The following is a 16240-nucleotide window of genomic DNA, read 5'->3' as shown; positions in this document are numbered from 1 at the left end:
GATCTGCCCATTTCAACCTCCCAAAGTGTTGGGATTACAGGAGTGATCCCAACGCCCTGCCCCGTTTGTGATTCTGTTCTTGTCTCCCGGAACCAAAAACAGCACCTATCTCCTTTGGGATCCCATTCCCCACCCCAGGACTCCACCAAAGATCTGAAAATAAAGTGCAAGTTATTACCTTAGGTTGTCTTCCAGGGTCTCCTCATCCGAAGAGAAGGTCCCATTGCTGACACTCTGGTGAGAGTAACTCCTCTTCCCCACCGACTGCGCCCGGAACAACGAAGGGTCTTTCTTTTTCCTTTTGCCAAACAACTTCTTAAAGGGCTGGAATTTGCCTCCCTTCTTCTTGTCTGTGGATTATAAAATAAACACACGCTGCAGTGCGGCAGGACTGCATTTCCAAGCCTAAGGAGCAAATTATAACCCAGCTGCCTCCAGCCAAAGGAGACAGGGCAAAGGGCGGCCATCAGCCTGAATGAGCAACCAAGCCCTGTGCCAGGAATGTCAGAGCCAGCCCCAGTGCAATCCATGCACAGTGAGGCAGAGCACGAGCCAAAGGCATGGTGAATCTTCTGTCCTCCAGGCTCCCAAGAAACATCTGGGGAGAACAAGAAGAGGTTCCAAGTGGCCAGGGCATGGTGGCTCATACCTGTGATCCCAACACTTTGGGAGGCTGAGGTGGGAGAAGCATTTCAGCCCAGGAGTTTGAGACTAGCCTGGGCAACATAGTGAGATCCCATCTCTACAAAATATAAGAAAATTAGTCGGGTTGGTGGTGCACGCCTTTAGTCTCGGCTACTTAGGAAGCTGGGGCTGGAGGATTGATTGAGCCCGGGAAGTTGAGGCTGCAGTGAGCTGTGATCACACCACTGCACTCCAGTCTGAGCAACAGAGTAAGACCCTGTCTCAATAAATAAATAAATAAATAAATAAAATAAAAAAGAAAAAGAAAAGATTTCAAGCTTGATGGTGGCCAGCACAGCACCTCTTTGCACATGCAATAAGGCAGTGTCTGCTTTCTTTAACAAAGCAGATAGCCAAATGCCCTTCTCCATGGAAGATGCTGAGAAAAACACTTAAGTCAGACAGGTGGGTTTTTTAAAAATATTTTTATCTTTATCTTACATATCTCCAGTTTGAGGATCATTCTGTTTTGGCCTTTATTAGATACAGAATATAACTGCCAACTCTTGGCGTAAGTTTTGCCCCCTAATTCCCTCTATCCCCATATATTTCCAGTTTATTTCCCTTGTCTCTTTTTAAAATCTACTATGAAGAGCCCCAAAGGAGTTGCTATGAACATCTTTCCATATATTACTTCATTAGTCAGGACCTAGGATTGCTGCCAACATTTGTTAGGGGCATTTTAGGTAATACCTTTCAGTCCTCCGCCTTTGGATACAAGTTCCTTCACATTATTCTACTCTCTCCTTGGAAAAGAAAGTGTAAGTCACCCTCTACCAGAAGCAGCATCTTCCTGGATCCTTCCTTTTTTTTTAAGAAACTTAAAGAGCCACTTTTCTAGTGGTCTGACAACTATTTTAAGAAACTTTTTTTTTTTTTTTTTTTTTTTTTTTTTGAGATGGGAGTTTCACTCTTGTCCCCCAAGCTAGAGTGCAATGGCACGATCTTGGCTCCCTGCAACCTCTGCCTCCCGGGTTCAAGTGATTCTTCTGTCTCAGCCTCCTGAGTAGCTGGGATCACAGGTGCCTGCCACCATGCCTGGCTAACTTTGTGTGTGTGTGTGTTTTTAGTAGAGATGGTGTTTCACCATGTTGGCCAGGCTGGTTTTGAACTCCTGACCTCAAATGATCTGCCCGCCTCGGCCTCCCAAAGTGCTGGGATTACAGGCGTGAACCACTGGGCCTGGCCTAAAAACATGTTTTAACCCTTACTATGTATCACGGCTCTAAGAACTTTATAAATACTAACTCAGTTAATCCTCACAACAATCCTATTACGTTGACACTATTAATAACATGCCCATTTTACAGATGAGGAACCTGAGACATGAAGAGATAAAATAGCATGCCTATATCACAGGAAACATATCTTTGAAGAGGGAGTCAGAAGTTTTGAGAGAGAAGTAGAGATAGAAGCTCACAATGAGAACTGAAAAACACCTGCACAAAATGCACAGACACAACTCCCCTCACCTTCCACTCAGCTGACTATCAGAGGCCCCAGAGCTTTGCTGGCCAGATCCATAGAGGAATCCAGGCACACAAATGAGGTCAGTGAGGAAACAAGCCAGACATCTCATTTCCTCTGTGATCTTCAATTCTGGCCTTACTGAGATGTCACAGAAAATTTGAAGTGCTGCCAGATGTGGTGGCTCACGCCTGTAATCTCAGTTACTCGGGAGGCTGAAGTGGGAGGATCATTTGAGCCTGAGAGTTCAAGACCACCCTGGGCAATATGAGACCCCATCTCTAAAAAATAAAAAAAAGAAAAAGAAAATTTGAAGAGAAGAAGTGGTTCAAACTATTGTATCCTAAGCAGTGGCATAAGGTGCTGAGGATGCAGACAGAATAATAACCAATTACAAAAAGACAACCATCTGGGAGCATTAGTACAGATGCAAACAGAGCCTCCAACATCAGTGGTCCCCAAAAACGATGTTGTGTCAGATCACATTTAAAGGAAAGGATATTTAAAACATATGAGATGCCTGCTATACATAGGCATTGTGCTAGGTGCATACAAAAAAAGAGTTAAATTATTTTTACTGTGTATTATTTGGAAGACAGGAAAGTGTGTGATATAGTTTGGATGTTGTTCCCTCTAGATCTCATGTTGAATTGTAATCCCCAATGTTGGAAGCGGGGCTTGGTGGGAAGTGACTGGATCATGGGGGTGGATCCCTCATGGCCTGGTGCTGTCCTCATGATATTGAGTGAGTTATTGTGAGATCTGGTTGCTTAAAAGTGTGGCACTTACAAAATTAGCCAGGTGTGGTGGCGTGTGCCTGTAGTCCCAGCTACTTAGGAGACTGAGGCAGGAGAATCACTCAAACCTGAAAGGTTGTAGTGAGCAGAGATCATGCCACTGTACTCCAGCCTGGGTGACACAGCGAGACTCTGTCTCAAAAAAAAAAAAAAAAAAAGTGTGGCACCTCCCTCTAACCTTGCTCCTGCTTTTGCCATGTGTCTTGCCTGTTCCTGCTTTGCCTTTCACCCTGTAGAGCTCCCTGAAGCCTCCACAGAAGGCAAACAGATGTTGGCGCCATGCTTCCTGTACAGTCTGTAGAACTGTAGGCCAATTAATTTTTTTTTTTTTTTTTTTAACTTTGCTACAGGGTCTCACTCTGTCGCCCTGGTTGGAGTGCAGTGGCGCTATCTTGGCTCACTGTAATCTCCTGTGAGCCTTCTGGGTTCAAGCAATTCTCGTGCCTCAGCTTCCTGAGTAGCTGGGATTACAGGCATAGGCCAGCCCCCGGTTAATTTTTATATTTTTAGTAGAGACGGGGTATCACTGTGTTGACCAGGCCGATCTCCAACTCCTGACCTCAATTAATCTGCCCACTTCGGCCTCCCAAAGTGCTGGGATTACAGGCATGAGCCACCGTGCCTGGTCACCTCTTTTCTTTATAAATTACCCAGTTTCAGGAATTTCTTTATAACAATGCAAGAACGGCCTAACACATCATCTAATACAATTGAGATATCATTTAAAAATGGTTTAAAAAAATGGAGGGTTTGATTTCAGAATGTTTGTATCTTTTCATTGGTTATTTATTCAGGAGTAAATATAGGCCAGTGACTTTCATGACAGCTACTTTAGGTTGTTATCAGTAAAATCTCCAATGAATAATATTTAAGAACTATAATCAGTAGTTTCTGAAGATCATCCAAGAGCATTAGGCATGTGTTAAAAGAATGTCCTTACAAAGGTTGATTTTTTTAAATTTAAATTTAAAAACATTCTGTAAGGCACCACAGGTATCATTATTGCACTATTCTATAACTGATCTTTGGCAATGACTGATGTATTAATTGAAAACTTTCTCTACGACTGTCCGAGGTTGAAAACATGTAAACAATGCCTGATTTCTAGTTTGGCAGCATCACGGTAAGTGGTCAAATGGCTATTTATATTATATTCCACTTATTTCCAAGGTAAAATTATTTTTCCTTTTCTATCAGTTGCCTTTTCACCATTAAATATCAAACTCCCAAATTTCTTTTTTTTTTTTTTTTTTTTTTTTTTTTGAGATGGAGTCTTGCTCTGTCGCCCAGGCTGGAGCGCAGTGGCCGGATCTCGGCTCACTGCAAGCTCCGCCTCCCGGGTTTACGCCATTCTCCTGCCTCAGCCTCCCGAGTAGCTGGGACTACAGGCGCCCGCCACCTCGCCCGGCTAGTTCAAACCCCCAAATTTCTATCTTTTTAAAAATAATTTTTTTTTACAATTGCTTCTTTTTTTACCCAACACTGCTCCTTGACTATAACCCCAAAATTTCTCATCAGAAATATTCCAAAACACAACAGCAACATTATAAGAATATCAATTATAACATTATTATCCCAGCCTGGATCTGCAGATTCAGCTTTTGAGATAAGCAGAGAATTGTAGATTATGTTAGAATTTATTGATTAGAAAAAAAGTTCATCACTGCCATAAAGTCAGGGGAATTTGATAATGTTCAGTTAAGCTTTAATTTGAGTTAACTCTAAACAAAGATATTAAATTATAGTTTTCTAAACAGTTTACTCATCTATTTAACCAACAGGTAATCTCTGCATGTCAGCTAAGAGGGTTGATGAGGTCCTCTGTGTCACCTCACTGTTGTGAATGGTGGCATCTACTATATAAACTATTTGCTGCACTGGTCATATTGTCGGGGGAAACAGAAAGTGAACAGGCTCCGGAAGGAGCTGAATACACACACAAGGATGAGAAAAAGGCTGGGAGAGGGTGCCATCATTTGGAAGCCTTAGTTCTGAGAACTGGGAGGGTTTTGGCAGCAGAGAATGGCCTCCTTCAGGTGGCCCATTTATAGAGCTAGCCTACTTGAAGACTGTTTAACAAAAAGGCTCCCTATCATTCTGTGTCACACTTAGTATGGGAAATAACTTGACACAAGTACACATGCATCACCCTGGAAAATGGAACAAAGTCCAAGTGTCAGACAGTGCACTTATAATCACATGGGAACGCTGTTTCAGCAATGCCTTAGTTATTATCAGGAAGGTAAATGAACAGTAAAACCTAACTGGATTCTCCACCCACCAACCAATCCTTCTTACCATAAGAAAAAAAGAGGTTCTAAGTACTACAAACACCAATTTCCCTTCAAAGGAGGACTCAGAACATAGATGCTATTGTTAAAACTCTGCTCCAAAGTCTTATTAGTGTTTGGTGACATCTCATTTATGAAAAATAATTTCCCCTTCCTCATTTCCAAAATTAGTAATACACTTTCCACCAGAAATATCTTTAAATCTTAAATAAATTTAAAAGTGTATTTAATGGTCATTTTATTATTGACTGTGGCACTTGATGAATTTTCTAGCATTGACTTCACAAAAAAACTCAGAAATTACATTTCAGCCCATCCTACATTCAGGCAGCAAAACTTAAGTGACATTAATAGGAAATAAAATTTTATAAACTAGGGAATGAGTTATACTCTTATTTGATTCCCCAATTGATATTCTCGAATATAAGATCTCTCAGGTCAAAAAAGCAAGTTCTCAAAGCTCTACAGTCCTATGTTGCATGACCATTATGAAAACCTGAGCATGTGTCTATTAGCAACCACTAGATAAACTATTTTATGATCAGTTTATGATGCTGGGGGAGTATTAGCAGTTTGTCTTCACAGAATCAACTGGTTTAAGTGCATGGTCATCAGTAGCAGCTATTTTCTTGATAAATAACAACTGCTGATGTGAACGTTTTTGTGGTACACAGATGGGGCCTAAAAGATGGAAGCAATTTTAACAATGTAGTGAAACAGAGCACTTCTGCAATGCTAATGGGAAATATTCCAGAACAACTGCCATACAGAAGTATAGTTTAGCAAAGTGTTCTCCAACATTGTAGTATTTAAGATGGCATTTTTTTTACTTTAACAACATAAAATTTACTTTTGTTAGGTGGTTGGGCAGTGGCAAGAAGGGGACAGGAGGGAAGAAATGTCACTATCAATTTATTTGTTCTCACTGCAGCTCTAGTTAAGGGTTAAGTATGTGGGTCCTAGAGACAAGAGGACTTGTCTTAAATCCTGATCCCATCTTTTACTAGCTATGAAACATCTGCTTACCAGCCTCTCTAGAAATTTGCCATCTTAAGCGTAAGATTGAATTTATAGGAAAAAAGGCAGTGTTTGCCACATTTTCTTAATCTTTCAGCATTTTTCTGTTGTAATTTTCCATATGAAAGTACTTATATATGCATCTATACTGCTTCAGGGATCACAGTAATTTTCATTTTTTAAGTACTGAATTGAATTAATTTATTTTCATCATCCAATAATTACTTTAGTTCTTTTTTTTTTCACTTAAAAAAGTGATCATTATCCATTATTTCAAGGGTATAATTACATACCATTTGATGGCTGCATCATCGTAATTACTAGTTTATATAGAAGATTCTAAAAATTAAAAATCACTAGGCAAGTCAAGCAAATCTGATTCATTTTCCATTTGTCATAAGGATGCAATTCCTACATTTTAGTTTCTAAACCTAAAATAATGAAAGCATCCAATTCCTCTGCACTGGATTTCTAGGTTATGCTCCCGAGTGAGGAACAGAAATGTGCTATGAGAGTCCCTTTTAAGCATCATAAATGTCTTACTCTGGGATTTATCAGAATGTGCCCTATGGGTTGGTACCAGTACATTTTTGAGAATCCAGGTAAAATAAAGTTAAATCTGTTTGTTTTCTATGGGACCTTTCAGAGTCTTTAATATGCCATTATCACATTTGCTCTCCAAAAGAGCAGAGGATATGCAGGGCTTCCTAAACTTGTTTGGAATTTCAGCCTCAGAAGCCTTGTTTGGCCGTGGAAACTTGACTTTCTCAACAACCAGTGAGACTAGGGTTCCTGTGAACACACTTTGGGAAACAGCCTTCATTATTTCTTTCAAACATCTTTTCTTTTCTTTGGTACCATATATTTCATACACACACACACACACACCCCTCTCCTCTATACCCCTGAGCACACTGCTCAGTAAAGATGAATGAGTTGACAAGCATTTTGGACTACTTTGGTTAAATAATGTTTATTTCAACTTCTGATTTCAAACATGTATACAACAATGGCCTGAATCCTATAATTTTACTAAGGAGAATTTTGTGATCCTTTTCTTAGCTCTGGAATATCTGAATACTTCTGAGAAGAAACTGCTAAGAAAAATGACTAGACATACACTGGCACGCACAAGTCCTCTGTGGCTGGCAGAGTTTTGCTGGGCCCCATAATCCCAGCACATTTCCGTTATGACGGAGGAGCTGGCCACATGTCAGATAGGCTGTGCTCCCCAGGGCCATGCTATGGCAAGACTGAGGACTGAGACTCTACTTCCAGGAAACATGAGGGAAGGTGAGCATGGCAGCTTTTCCAGTGACAAGAGGAAAGAATAAATGGTTTTCTCTTTTTCTGGGGGAAGTGTGGAGGAAATTGTTATGGGAAGTCATGGACTCTGAACAGAGGGACCTGCTGAAGCCATGACAGAAGAACATAAATTGTGAAGATTTCATGGACATTTGTTAGTTCTCCAAGTTAATACTTTTATAATTTCTTACACTTGTCTTTACTGCAATCTCTGAACATAAATTGTGAAGATTTCATGGACATTTATCACTTCCCCAATCAATACTCTTATAATCTCCTATGCCTGTCGTTACTTTAATCTCTTAATCCCGTCATCTTCATAAACTGAGGATGTATGTCGCCTCAGGACCCTGTGATGATTGCGTTAACTGCACAAATTGTTCGTAAAGCATGTGTGTTTGAACAATATGAAATCTCGGCACCTTGAAAAAGGAACAGGATAACAGTGATGTTCAGGGAACAAGGGAGATAACCACTGGGCCTGACTGCCTGGGAGCCAGGCAGGACAGAGCCATATTTCTCTTTTTACTGAAAATGGGTAAGAGAAATATTGCTGAATTCTTTCCCCAGTAAGGAATATTAATAATTAACAGCCCTGGGAAAAGAATGCATGGGGGGGGGGCTCTAAAATAGCCGCTCTGGGGGTGTGTACCTTATGCAGTTTCAGATAAGGGATGAAACACGTCCTGGTCTCCTGCAGCGCCCCCAGGCTTGCTAGGATTAGGAAATTCCAGCCTGGCGAATTCTAGTCAGACCAGTTCTCTCTCTTGAACCCTGTTAAGATGTTTATCAATGACAATACATGCACAGCAGGACATGGAAGTTCATTAGGGATTCTAGTTTTGCCCCGACCTTGTGATCTTACCCTGACCTACTGCCTTGTGATCTTTTGTTGCCCCTGAAGCATGTGATCTCTGTGACCCACACTCTATGCGTACACTCCCTCTCCTTTGAAAATTACTAATAAAAACTTGCTGGTTTTACGGCTCAGAGGACATCACAGAACCTGTTGACATGTGATGTCTCCCCCGGACACCCAGCTTTAAAATTTCTCTCTTTTGTACTCTTTCCCTTTATTTCTCAGACTGGCCAACACTTGGGGAAAATAGAAAAGAACCTACGTTGAAATACTGGGGGCTGGTTCCCCCAATAGATATTCACTGCTGTGCTGATTCAGAAAATGAAGAGACAAGATCACTATTCTTTTAGAAGGCGTAGGAGGTCCCTAAACAGATGGTGAGAGGCCCAGGGGCAGCAGAGACTGTGGCTTGCACAAGTCAGGGGTCAGAGGCAGAGAACATGGGGACCAGCCCCTTTCAGGGAATACCAGGTCCTGGACATTTAGGTGCATAGGCTATGGCATACATGGTGTATGTGGTATATGTGGTTAGGCTTCTAACACAGGCCTAAAACGTGGATTTGCTTCCTTTTCAACGTGATGAAATTCTCTCTCTTTTTTTTTTTTTTTTAAGCATAAGGTAGACTTTATTCAGGGGGACTACTATAATGGGGTTTTGTAGTAGGGGAGTGATATGATTTAGCTCTGTCCCCGTTCAAATCTCATGTTGAACTGTGATCCCGAGTGTTGGAGGTGGGGCCTGGTGGGAGATGGCTGAACCATGGGGGCAGATTTCTCCCTTGCTGTTCTCTTGATAGTGAGTGAGTTCTCATAAGATCTGATAAGGTTTAAAAGTGTGTATCATTTTTCCCTTCGCTCTCTCTCTCCTGTCAGCATGTGAAGATGTGCCTGTTTCCCCTTTGCCTTGTGCCATGATTGTAAGTTTCCTGAGGCCTCCCCAGCCACGCTTTCTGTACATCCTGTAAAACTGTGAGTCAATTAAACCTCTTTTCTCCATAAATTACCCAGTCTCAGGTATGTCTTTATAGCAGTGTGACAACAGACTAACACATAGAGAGAGATCGGGCACAACTCAACGTGATGAAATTCTACTCATTCTTCAAGACCTATGTCCTTAAAGTTTTCCCAAGCCCTCAACTCCAGTGATAATTCATCACACTGTCCTCCAGCTTCTTTGTGCTTTGCTCATGCTTCTCTTGTGCCAGCCCATGTGTGAATTCATCTTTAAAAAATATTTTTTAAATATTCCTTCCAAATTTCATATTTTAAAGTCCTAACTCCCAGCACCTCCAAATGCAAATATTTGGAGATAGGGTCTTTAAAAGGTAATTAAGTTAAATAAGCTAGGTAGGGTGGGCCCTAATTCAATATGACAGGTGCTCTCATAAGAGGAGATTAGGACACAGACACATACTGAGGGAAGGCAATATAAAGACATAGGATAAGATGGCCATCTACAAACCAAGGAAAGAGGCCTCAGAAGGAATCATTGCTGCCAACACCTTGATCTTGAACTTTTGCCTCCAGAACTACAAATATATAAATTTGTGTTGTTTAAGCTGCCTAGTCTGTGGTACTTTGTTATGGCAGCCCTCACAAACTAATACACCATGTTATAGATGTGTGACATTTAAGAGATGACTTTGGACCTGCTGTTTTGTAACTGTGCCTTTGCACCTTTACACATTTTCTTCTACCTGGAATGACCTTCTCCTTTGCCTAGAGAACTCCTAACCACTCCCCACAAACACAATCCAGGTGTCACATTCTCTAGAAAGCCTGCCTTGAACACTTTGGCTAGAAAGAATGACTCTTTCTTCTGTCCTCTGCTTGTGCATAGTACAGACATCTACCACAACAGCACAAAGAGTGTAGTAGCCCCTCCTAGACTTCGAGTTCCCTGGGTCTCCCAGGGACTGTGCCTTGTGTGTCTCTGCATCTGCAGCACCCATGATAATGCCTGACACAAACCAGACGCTCAACAACAGACGCTCAACAACACAGACCCATTCCCTCTTCCCTTAGGGCCAGATGTGTTTTGGAAATCAGAATTTTTCCAACTCTATACAGGTATATTCAGAAACTCATGGGGTCTATGACAGCACTTTAATAATCAAAATGCAACATTTTAGGAAAACATCAGTATTCACATTAAGCTTTGCTAACAAATAAATTTGTGTTAAACTTACAAAGGACTTTTGGGATTTTGAAAGTACAGATAAAGGACAGTGATCTCTTAATGCTCTAGAGTCAGTCCTGCAATCACCTTTGTTCTGAAAGTGCAAATTTGTTTCAACGTGATTGGCATATGTTATCTCACCCTGTGAGAAACAGTAGGTCAGGAGTGTCGAGTCTTTTGTTTTCCCTGGGTCACACTGGAAGAAGAACTGTCTTGGGCCACACATAAAATACACTAACACTAACGATAGCTATAAAAATAAATCACAAAAAAATCTTATAATGTTTTAAGAAAGTTTATGACTTTATGTGGGGCTGGCTGCATTCAAAGTCATTCTTGGCTGCATGTGGCCTCCAGGCCACAGGTTGGACAAGTTTACACTAGGAGAATGTAGAAAACTGCACCCAGCTGAACTGAAGTGTGTAGAAATAAGACAAAACACATACACACATAACCCCAAATATCTTCTGGATACTTCAGATCACTAAGGTATCCAGTGATTATGAAATATGCCTATGCCCATCAACATGCAGTGTTACAGGTTTCTGTCCGATTTCAGATGACTCTTCTTCCATCACCGCACAAATTGCAACCCTTCCAACATCCAAGTCCACAGGCAAATTTCAGGACTTTTTCAAGGCAAAGTGTCATATTTATTGTACTGACATATTTCTTAACCATCTGACATGTACAAAACTGAGCTACATTTTTCATTAGGTTCCTATCCTTTTTAGTATGTGACTTTTTTTAGTACGGTGACTCTTTTGGGTATAATGCTACATTCCCCATTTCCCCATAAGCCCTGTAGTTTTCATTTCATGATTTTGCAAAGTATGTGGATTTTTAGCAATACATATATGGCTTTATAGCAGAGCTGACTATATGCGCCTAAATAGAATCTCCTGAAATAGGTTTGTACTTACCTAGGTCTAGGCAAGGACTTATCAATAAAAATAACAACTCTTTGGCTGTTTCTTATCCTCTCCTTCCCCATCTCTCAAAACCATATCAATTTTTAATTTTTCTAGTTTTGTTCTACTCTGTTAGAACCTCCTTTTACATATGTTTCATAATTCACAGGAGAAATAAAATAATGTTTAGAAACAGTAACAGGGGGCCAGGTGTGGTGCCTCATGCTTGTAATCCTAGCACTTTGGGAGGCTGAGGTGGGCAGATCACTTGAGGTCAGGAGTTTGAGACCAGCCTTGCCAATATGGTAAAACCCCATTTCTATAAAAATACAAAAATTAGCTGGATGTGGTGGTGGGCACCTGTAATCCAAGCTACTCGGGAGGCTGAGGCAGGAGAGTCACTTGAACCCAGGAGGCAGAGGTTGCCGAGATTGCACTATTGCACTCCAGCCTGGGTGACAGAGTGTGACTCCGTCTCAAAAATAAAAATAAAAAAAAAAAAGAAGCAGTAACAGAGGCGGAGATATTTTTAATGTGAAGCCTCAGTGTTTGGCGACATTTCTCCCACATGCTAGAAGATGTGTGGGTTGTGTTTCCTTCCACTGCCGGTTTCCGCCACCGCTTGAGTTTCAGAGGGTGCGGTGAATCAATGACTGACTTTGGGTGGAAAATACTGGCAGGGGAGCTGCCTGCTATCTCGCCTTGCAGAATCAGTGTGGTAACAAACTACCTCAGCAAAGGATACCTCTACACGAAGGCCGAACACATTAAAATCATGTCAGTTCTACACAGAGTATTGAACACCCAACAGCTGTAGGATCACTGCTGGGCCCTGCTGGCTATGGTGATGGACAAAACAAAACTTTCAAGGACATCTGAGGGATTTCAGAGAAACAGAACCAGCAGGAGGTAGAGAGGGAGAGAGGGATGGATGGATGGATGGATGCATGGATGGATGGATGGATAGATAGACAGATAGATAGACAGACAGACAGACAGAAAGACAGACAGACAGATGATAAACTGCAAGGAGCTGGCTCATACTAAGGCCTGGCTAAGCAAGTCTGAAATCCGTAGGGCAAAATTATCAGGAAGAATAGGCTGGATTCACAGCCATGAACTGAAGCTGCTGTCCGAAGGCAGAATGTATTTTCTCAGGAAAGCTTCTGCTCTGCTTTTAAAACCTTTCAATGTATTGAATCAGGCCCACCCAGATTATCTCAAGTAATCTCCCTTACTTAAAGTTAACTGATTGTGGACTTTCATTACACCTATAAAATACATTCACAAGCGCTCAATTAAACAACATTACAGTTTCATTAAATAACTGGGGACTATATCCCAGCCAAGTTGACATATCGAAAAGATCATCACACTCCACCCTTTGTCAACTTGGCATCCATACACATGTCCTTAAACAATACTTAATCTCCAAGTTTTTAATAAAGTCAGTAAGAAAGTTATCCTTTCACCAACATGATACAAGTATCCCACCTACATCTGAAATCACACTAACCCATTCCCCCAGAAGAGGATGCAAAGTCCTTGGGTGGCGTTCACCTTCTCTGATATTCTGCAACTTAAACACTGCGAGAGAAAGTTAACTATCATTACCATATCTTATGTTAGATGATAAGTGGATAAGAGAGGGAAGAAAACAAAAATGTTTGGTTAATATATATGCAAACACATTCATAACAAAATAAGGAAGAAACACTCATAACTATCAGAGTCCTTGCTTCTGCAACCAGTCATGTGGTCATGGCAGATCCTTATAGCTATTTTCCTCTGCTAACCATTCTATATTCCTTATCCCTCAGCAAAAACCTCAGTTGCTTGTCATTCTTTGCTTGGTGGGAAGCCTGAAACCTGCATCCCTGAGGAATCTGGGCCATTAGCCATCCTCAATTGGGTTCTGATTGTTATTGTTTTCCATTGCCTTTTATCACAGGACTTGGCAGTGCTAAAAGGCCCTAAGGGATCTCCTGTATTCTAGACAAGCTCTACCTCACCTCCATTGCACAGCAGCAGCTTACACTTAGAAATCAGGACCAATCACCCCAGCCTATCCAGCAACCCCCTGCTTTGCCTGTTGACTGAGAGGCAGGAGCCAAAGGGGTCGGATGACAGTCTCAGCTTCCAGTTCAATGGAATCACTGTCCCTCCCTTTGGAACCAAGTCTCTAAGGATGGAAAACAACAATTTTCGTAGTGGATCACTGGAGTGATAGCAAAGGGAGCCATTCTTGTTTCTACCCCTTGATTCCCGGACCTGTAACCAAGTACTCCATTTTTCTAAGAGAAAGAGAATGAGTTATGTTTTTAAATAACTTCTTTTCTTTTTCCTCCTTTCCCCCTGTTCCCCACCTCCTACTTTTTGCTTTAGAAATGCAGTTATAACCTTTACCTTCCCCTCACCAGGCACTCCCTACAGGGCAAGCTTATCTATGTGCTTGCTTAGAAGCTCTAGAATTTGAACTCTCCCACCAGGAGATGGCCTCAAGAGACAACAGCCAATTTACAACCTGAAGTGTGCCCTCAACGGAATTCTCTCCCACCTAGAGAGGATCTCAAGGCAACAGCCCCCTTACAACCTAGTTCTGCCCACAATGGTGCCAGCTCGACCAACTGGTAGATGAAGTGAGTCATGCAGACCCCACATCTGCTTGCTCCCTCCCCTGCATGCCATTCATGTCAAGTCCCACTTTAAAAGCCCCTGCTTTTTGCCCCAAAAGGGAAGCAGTACCCTTTAAGGCAGGAGCTTGTACCTCTTCCCGTAAGCTAAGCTTTGGAATAAATTCACTTTCTTTATACCAGACTCGCTCTTGTTAATTGAACTCTGCAAGTAGTGAGTGACTGAATCTGTATTTTAGTTGCAGACCCATGAATCCTGACTATGAGAGAAAGAGTGCCATATACTGGGTTCAGACTTAGAGCATATATGGTTGGGTAATATTTTGGTGAACATTACATGGGACACAAATATCTTAAAATCTTTGCCCATTCAGAGAGATGTATCCACATACCTCTTCCCAAAGACCTTTCTGTCACAATTTTCCAATTGTATTCCTTCCAAATCTCTGACTGCCCAGTCTACGAATTGGTATGGACCTGTATCTCTGGCCATTTTACCTTCCAAGCAAGATGAACAATCAGATGCACTGCTCAAAGCTCTACCCACTGGGGGGATTTCCCTTCACCACTGTCCTGCAGGGCTGTCCCAGAATGGGGCTACAGCATTATCACTTTTGGGTGGTGCCTGCATTATTGTGCAGAACCAACTTTAAACAGGCCTGAGTTTTCTCTCCCTCAGTCAACTAGACACAGGGAACTCCCACAAGGCCTGCAAACCAAAACGTATCTGAGACAAGTCTCAATCAATTTAGAAGTTTATTTTGCCAAGGTTAAGAACATGCTCATGACAAAGCCTCAGGAGGTGCTGAGAACATGTGCCCAAGCTAGTTGAGTTACAGCTTGATTTTATACACTTTAGAAGCTACAAGCAGACATCAATCAATACATTAAAAGTACACATTGGTTTGGTCTGGAAAGGCAGACAACTCAAAGTGGGGAGGCACCTTCAGGTCATAGGTGGATTCAAAGATTTTCTGACTGGTAATTGGTTGAAAGAGTTAAGTTATCATCTAAAGTCTTGGAATCAACAGAAAGGAATGGCTGGGTTAAGATAAGGAGTTGTAGAGGCTAAGTTTCTTCTTACGCAGATGAAGCCACCTCGTAGACTAGATGGTAAATGTTTCTTTTCTTTTCTTTTCTTTTGAGACAGAGTCTCACTCTGTCGCCAGGCTGATCAATGGTGTGATCTAGGCTCACTGCAACCTCCGCCTCCTAGGTTCAAGCAATTCTCACGCCTCAGCCTCCCAAGTAGCTGGGACTACAGGTGCATGCTACCATGCCTGGCTAATTTTTGTATTTTAAGTAGAGACAGAGTTTCACCATGTTGGCCAGGATGGTCTCGATCTCTTGATCTCATGATCTGCCTGCGCTGGCCTCCCAAAGTGCTGGGATTACAGGCATGAGCCACCATGCCTGGCCAATGTTTCTTATCAGACTTAAAAAGGCACCAGACTCTCAGTTAATCTCTCCTGAATCAGAAAAAGACCTGGAAGGTGAAGGAGAACCTCTACAGAATGTAGATTTCCCCCACAAGAGACAGTTTTGCAGGACTTTGCACTTTATGAATGTGGTAGCACAATCACAGCTTACTGCAGCCTTGACCTCCCGAGCTCAAGCAATCCTCCCACCTCAGCCTCTGGAGTAGCTGGGACGACAGGTGTGTGCCACCAAGCCCAGCTAATTTTTTTTTTTTTTGTAGAGACAAGGTCTCATTATGCTGCCCAGGCTGGTCTCAAACTCTTGGGTGCAAGCAATCCTCCTGCCTCAGCCTCACAAAGTGCTGGGACTACAGGTGTTAGCCACTGCACCCAGTCTGCAGGGCCATTAAAAAATCCATCAAGGCTGGGCACGGTGGCTCATGCCTGTAATCCCAGCACTTTGGGAGGCCAAGGCAGGTGGATCACCTGAGTTCAGGAGTTTGAGATCAGCCTGGCTGGTATGGTAAAACCTCATTTCTACTAAAAATACAAAAATTAGCCAGGTGTGGTGGTGGGCACCTATAATCCCAGCTACTTGGGGGGCTGAAACCTGAGAACTGCTTGAACCCAGGAGGTGGAGGTTGCAGTGAGCTGAGATCACACCACTGCACTCCAGACT

General features: G+C 42.1%; 1 protein-coding gene across 4 annotated transcripts in view; it reads right to left on the bottom strand.

Moving 5' to 3' along the window:
• CRACD (capping protein inhibiting regulator of actin dynamics) overlaps nt 1–16240 on the bottom strand; it is a 279136-nt gene that overhangs the window by 57033 nt on the left and 205863 nt on the right. For all 4 annotated transcript variants that reach the window (XM_050791867.1, XM_050791865.1, XM_050791869.1 and 1 more), the window contains one exon: nt 179–350. The gene's annotated coding sequence lies outside the window, so the exon portion shown is untranslated. The remainder of the gene's footprint in view (nt 1–178; nt 351–16240) is intronic.

The sequence above is a fragment of the Macaca thibetana genome, chromosome 5 (assembly GCF_024542745.1).
Source record: "Macaca thibetana thibetana isolate TM-01 chromosome 5, ASM2454274v1, whole genome shotgun sequence".
NCBI lineage: Eukaryota > Metazoa > Chordata > Mammalia > Primates > Cercopithecidae > Macaca > Macaca thibetana.
The sequence above is the reverse complement of the archived record's forward strand: the minus strand, read 5'-3'. Positions and strand labels throughout refer to the sequence as shown.